The sequence below is a fragment of the Leuciscus leuciscus genome (genome assembly GCF_965113295.1).
Source record: "Leuciscus leuciscus genome assembly, chromosome: 3".
Taxonomy (NCBI): domain Eukaryota; kingdom Metazoa; phylum Chordata; class Actinopteri; order Cypriniformes; family Leuciscidae; genus Leuciscus; species Leuciscus leuciscus.
Window position 1 is genome coordinate 28,598,961 of NC_138727.1, and position 6,409 is coordinate 28,605,369.

General features: G+C 34.6%; 1 long non-coding RNA gene across 1 annotated transcript; it reads left to right on the forward strand.

Moving 5' to 3' along the window:
* Nucleotides 1-541: 541 nt before the first annotated feature.
* On the forward strand, nt 542-4,379 carry LOC309494086. Its single transcript, XR_014204221.1, has 4 exons — nt 542-692; nt 846-1,091; nt 1,471-1,650; nt 3,501-4,379. It is a non-coding gene; the product is annotated as an uncharacterized lncRNA (long non-coding RNA).
* Nucleotides 4,380-6,409: the final 2,030 nt, after the last annotated feature.

Here is a 6,409-nt window from a genome sequence, read left to right on the forward strand (position 1 = left end):
GGGGAAAACCTTGTTAATTTAAATGTATTACCTGTTTGCATACTGTTTTTGCTGTCTGTGTCTTGTTCTATAGTAAATGAACTGAATTAACCAAATTTTGAGTCTGTATCATTCATATGTCGTTGAAAAAGTCTCTAAAATCGTTTTGGGCCAATGAGGACAAGTTAAATTAAGCCACTGCATGTCCGCCCATATTATTAAAAACTAAAATGACCAACTGGTTACCAATTACGACTGCCGATCCACAACGTTGCCACGACGTCGCCGTTACTAACTGACAACGTTACAAAGTTACGTCGTGACAACGAATCCAGGAATTTCACTTTTCCGGTTGCCACAACGTAACTAGTTACGTCGCCACGACGAAAGTTTGGTCACCAGATTACGTTGCAGTTACGTAACAGTCACGTATTTGTGTTAGCTGGGAAGCCAATATATAAGTTATTATTTATCTTTTTTTGCGTTCGCATTTCTACATTGTTTTCACGTAACGTTATTTGGTTTGATTTTATGAACGCGGTTTACTACCGTGGTCGCGCAAGCAATTCACTGACTCTGTTCACCTGTTTACCAAGTAACGTTAACTTCGACATTTCATATAATAGGCAACCTTTACCATGCTATTTGCATGACGTGCATTTGATATATATTTTTTTCGTTTTAGGCTTTGTAATCTGATGGCCATTGTTAATGTAAGTGCTTTTAAGTAGTGTTACAGTTATAGTCTATGTGGTAAAAAAAAATGCTGTCAAATTCTGTCAGGTCTGTGATCGTGCTTTTGAATCGTTGTCAGAATTTTGCTAGCACATGAAAATCCATGTTCCTAATGTTGTTTTCAAATGTAGTGGGCCTATTCCTGATTGCCATCCCATGGTCCTACAACTACTCCCTAATTCAAAGAAGTTAGACGGTGTTATCCTTCAAGCAGATAAGTAGAGATTATTAAGCAAATCTCATTAATCTGTAATATGTTTTATGTTTTGGTTCTGTTGATCAAGGTTGTGCTGTCCTTTTTAAAAATTGTTTCAGGAATTTGCATCGCTGATGTCCAGCAATCTACATTTGCCAGAAAGTCCACGACTTATTTCCTGGTATGTAAACATTAAAGGGGTAGATGAAACCTAAAATGAAAAGCCATCATTTACTCACCCCACTGCAAAATATGTTTTTCTTAATTAGTGTTTTTATTTTGTTTCCAGTCCAGATATCTACAATTCTTACATGAAGAAGCATTTAATAGACACGTAAAAATTGTCTTGTTTTCTGAAAGAATAAGTCAAAATTAACTGAGTTTATGCTTAAAACAAACATAATTATATGCCAGTGCATTCTAGCATTCTAACCAATTTTAATTTTTAGTTGAAAAATGTAATTCATAGAACTATGAATAGACAACTACATCGAACCACAGTGGAACCCACAGTAGTTATTTTAATTATTAATATTATTTATTTTTTTATTCCATTACAGGTCAATCTCTAAGCAACCAGTGCTGGATATTAAGTTTGGAAGGTCAAGGTGTGTGTGAAGGATCACAGCCTGACTTCATCACTGGCCTGGCAGCGCTGTTTGCCTCCTCCTGTGAGTTCAGCTTGCAGCACCAGGAAGAGGCAGTACCAGGAAGAGGCAGCACCCTGAGTTTGTTCTGAGGTTAGTCATTGGCATATTTGCCATTCATATATATATATATATATATATATATAATATATATTAGACTGAATTGTGTCACTAACCTTGACTTGACAGTATTCATTAAGCTGACTACTGGTATGAACAATATGGCCCTGGTTTGGGCTTAGCTTAAGCCAGGTCTAGGCCTTAATAAAATTAGGGTATTTAAGCAGCTTTTATAATAATGTATCATCAAAAAAAAATACATTACTGGTGTGCATCTTGAGATAAAACAGTGGCAGTCATATATTTTAAGATATGTCAGTGCAAGTTGTTTTCAGTTGAAGGATTAGTGAAAATTCTGTCATTAATTACGTTCCAAACCTGTAAGACCTTCGTTCATCTTCAGAACACAAATTAAGATATTTTTGATGAAATCTGAGAGGTTTCTGAACCACCCATAGACAGCAACGTCTTTGCAACTTTTAAGGCCCAGAAAGCTTTTAAAAACATTGTTTAAATAATCCATGTAACTAGTGCAACCTTAAAGGAGAACTCCGGTCAATTTTAACATTGAGCTCATTTTTTTGTAAATTTGGAGTGCTGCCAATACAGAGAACAACGACAAAAATCGGTGTTGCCTACACCGTGTTATCCTCTTTTTAAAATGTGCACCCTGTTGACTTCAATGGGGCAAGTTTTAAACCTGCTTTTAGCCTCTTAATATCCTTGATGTGTCATACAAGTGCCCAGCCATGTGAGTGATTCCTTCAGCGTGAACACGGGTGAATCTGACTGCAGTAGATGTGAAAGATATCTTGTTGAAACATCTACAAATGTCCATATATAGGTGAAAATGCCCCTTGAAATCAATTTAAGGTGGCAAATATTACCCCTTAATAAATTTTTTTAATTTCTGTCAGTGCTGTAAACTGACCACTGCATATAATATGAAAAATATGAATATCTTTGTCAGTCAGCTGTCAACAGGCCTAAACCAGCCATGGCACCAAGCACAGAAACACAATCAGTAAAATGTTATCTAATTATTATCAAGAAAACTTTGAAAATATCGATCGAGACATATTTTGTCAATATTGCACACCCCTAATGCATGGTATTAATTTTGATTTCTTCGGGTCTTAAAAAGGTCTTAAAAAGCCTTAAATTTGACTTTAAAAAATGTGCAGAAACCCTGCTTCATAATATTTAGGTTGAACCACTGTAGCTATATATTTACCAATGTTTTTACCAATTTTCTGGGCTTTGACAGTTGCAATGATATTGTTATCAATGGAAGGACAAAACTATCGGATTTCATCAAAAATATCTTCATTTGTGTCCCGAAGATGAACAAAAGTCTTGAGGGTGAGTAATAATGACAGAATTAAAATTTTTGGGTGCAAACATGCATTTTAGTCTGGTAAATCATGTTATCATATATGCAATAAACATTGCAAGGCTTGCAATTAAGTTAAATTATTTCTGTCACAAATGTTTGGGCTGGATTCTGGCAGTGTGTGCTCTATATAAACGGAGAGTCTAAAGACTGCCTTTCCACTGATACTCTGATGGACCTGATGAGGGGATGATATTGTTAATGAGCTGGGTGATGAGTAGACAAAAGTTGTAGAATAAAACTTTAAATCTGGCAACCCCACTTCCAAAAATGTAGTTAGTTGGCAGTGTTGCATGTAAACAGACACATTGAGTTGATGTATTTTACCAGGGCAGAAAAAATATCAGTTATTGATCACAACATCCAACATTGCATTTTTTTTTTTTCATGTTGTTCAGTTTTAGACAGCTTTTGTGCTGTCTCTCTTTGTCAAAATATATACACTCAGTTAATAATATTTAATTGTTCTATTTTTTTTTCTGCCTTTTAGATGCTTTCTTGACATCAATCCTGAACGTGGATCAAAAACAAAGAAAGGACAAGTAACTTCAAAGAAAACTGGCCAAGTTGTGCAAAACAAGAACACCACTGTAAGCCTACAGGTGTCCTCACTTCTGCAAAACCTTGCAGACTTTGAAATGGGATTTCGTTTGCACTTTTATGGACTTCAAAAAAGAAACAGCATTTCACTGTCGTTATAAAGCTTGGAAGAGCCAGGACATTTTTTTAATAGAACTCTGATTGTATTCGTCTGAAAGAAGAATGTCATATAGACCTAGGATGACTTGAGGGTGAGTAAATCATGTGCTAATTAAAATTTTTGGGTGAACTATTCCTTTAATTAAGTGCTAACTATAACCTGTTTGTTGTTAAGTGTTAAAATTGCATTTTATGTTTAAAAAGTAATTCAGCCAACATGTTCACAGATGGCATTTTAACTAAATAAATGTTTTAAAACCCAGAAAATTTTGTTTTCTTTTTCCTAGTGTGACTACTCTTATGAAACCTTAAAGTATAATATTTTAATTATGTAATAATAAAAGCAGTATTCCCTGTAAAAATACAATTTATTGCTGTCGACAAGTTTAATAATGTAAAATGTTGTATAATTGGTAATTACAGTGGAGTACTGTAAATGTTGTTTACTGTAGTAGTGTTGTAAAAATACAGTATGTGGATGGCAACCCAGCTGCCAGTATTTTACTGTAAATTTACAGTGAAAAGTTTTACAGTGTACATGCATGTGATACTGATGCATTTTTAAAGCTGTGGCATATGGTTATGGTACTTTGTGGATGTATTTGTCAAAAATGACAAAGAAAACACTGCATTATTGTATTAAAATACTATATTTGGTATTCACACAATAGACAATCTCCAACTATAGGCATTTAATTTCAAGGCATTCAGATATAAGATTTGTATCCCTAATATATGTGAAAGTATGTACTATAGAAATAAGTACATATATGCATGTATACATATATGCGTCATATATGCATGTATACATATATGCGTCATATATGCATGTATACATATATGCGCCATATATGCATGTATACATATATGCGCCTTATATGCATGTATACATATATGCGCCTTACATATATTTCACATTTATGTGCATATACGGGAAAATATATGGCACTTACATGAAAACGGCCATTTTTGCTATATTTCTAAATATATGTTTCATATATGTGTATGTGTTTTACATATATGAATTTTGCATATATTCTCATATATGCAGCAGACATACATGGGCACTAACATTATATATGTAATTTACATATATTGACATATATTACATTTCTGTATGGGATTTTTGACGGACGCGCGTCCAAGTCGCACCGGAAATACAAAATGAAAGTAAAAGAAACATTGTCAAATTCAAAATAAACACCCTGTGCAAACTCCCAAACGTATCACACACCAATATCCTTGGTAGAAACCATAGACTGTATGGTAGAAACCCCAAAATCAAGAAAAACCACCGGACAGGCAAATCTCGTGGTCTCGCGCATCCAGTCGCTCTGCTTCTGAAATGCTATTGGTGTGAGTTGGCACCGCGTGGAGGACGGAATAAAACCTTGTCGCAGACGTAATGCACCACAGACGTGTGCAGTGTAAATGAGGGGTTACGCGCTGCTCCTGCTCCCGGTGTGAATGCACTCATTGATTAACATGGACGGCGAAAAAAATACGCGCTGCTCACGCGCCGCTGACGCTTGCGGTGTGAAACCAGGGTGAGTGTTTGTTTATGTGAACAAGGTTGTTGAAGTGAGTGTTAAAACAAATTTTCTGCCGTTTTCGTGCGTGAAGCTGGGCAAAAGACCTGTTAGTTTCATGAATGCTGCTGATCGTGTGAAGAGAAACGTTCGCCGAGTCGTCAGATAGGGTCGTGTGTTGTTCGCAGGGTTGCCAGGTGCCAGCGAGGTTTTCCAGCCCAAAACCTCGTCAAAAACCGCGAGAATGCACAAAAAAACACCCAATTTTTTTGTTGTGGCTTGTTTCTCGTTTAAACACATTGAAATCATTAACAAGCTTTAAAATGACCCATTTTTCGACTTAGCCTATCCGATTTTAGAAACAATATTCAATTAAATGAACGCAAAAGCAGGCTTGGGAGGGTTACTTTAAAAATGTATTCCGTTACAGTTACAAATTACTTAATAAAAAAAGTATTCAGTAACGTAATCCAAGTACTATAATATGAAAGTATTGTAACTTATTACTTTTGGATTACTTCAAGGTCACGTATATAAATAAAGTCAAGCAAGAAGAAATATTATAAAAATATATCTATTTTTATTTATTTATTAAGAATTTGGTCCAGTGTACAATATTTGCAAAATATACACACAGGCCTGAATATATATTTATGTAAAGGGCTATAGATTAGATTAGATTAGATTAAACTTTATTGTCATTACACAAGTACAGGTACAAGGCAACGAAATGCAGTTTAGGTCTAACCAGAAGTGCAATAGCAGCAAGTGCAGGATATACAGTGGTTCCATAAGTGCAGAACATGGATATGTACTGAATAAATATAGAGTTAAATACTATTATAAACAGAATTTTACAGATAGATTTGTCCTATGAATATAATATACAGATAACTATTACTGTGAACAGAATTTACAGCTAGATATGTACTGAATATAATATACAGATGGCTATTACTATAAACAGAATTTTTACAGATAGATCTGTACAATGAACATAATATACAGATGGTTATTACTATAAACAGAGTATACAGGTGAATATGTGCTATGAATATATATATACAGATGGCTGTTACTATAAACAGAATGTGAGCATAATATATAGATGGCTATTACTATAAACAGAGTTTTACAGATAAATATATGTAATAAGTTAGGCTAAGATGAG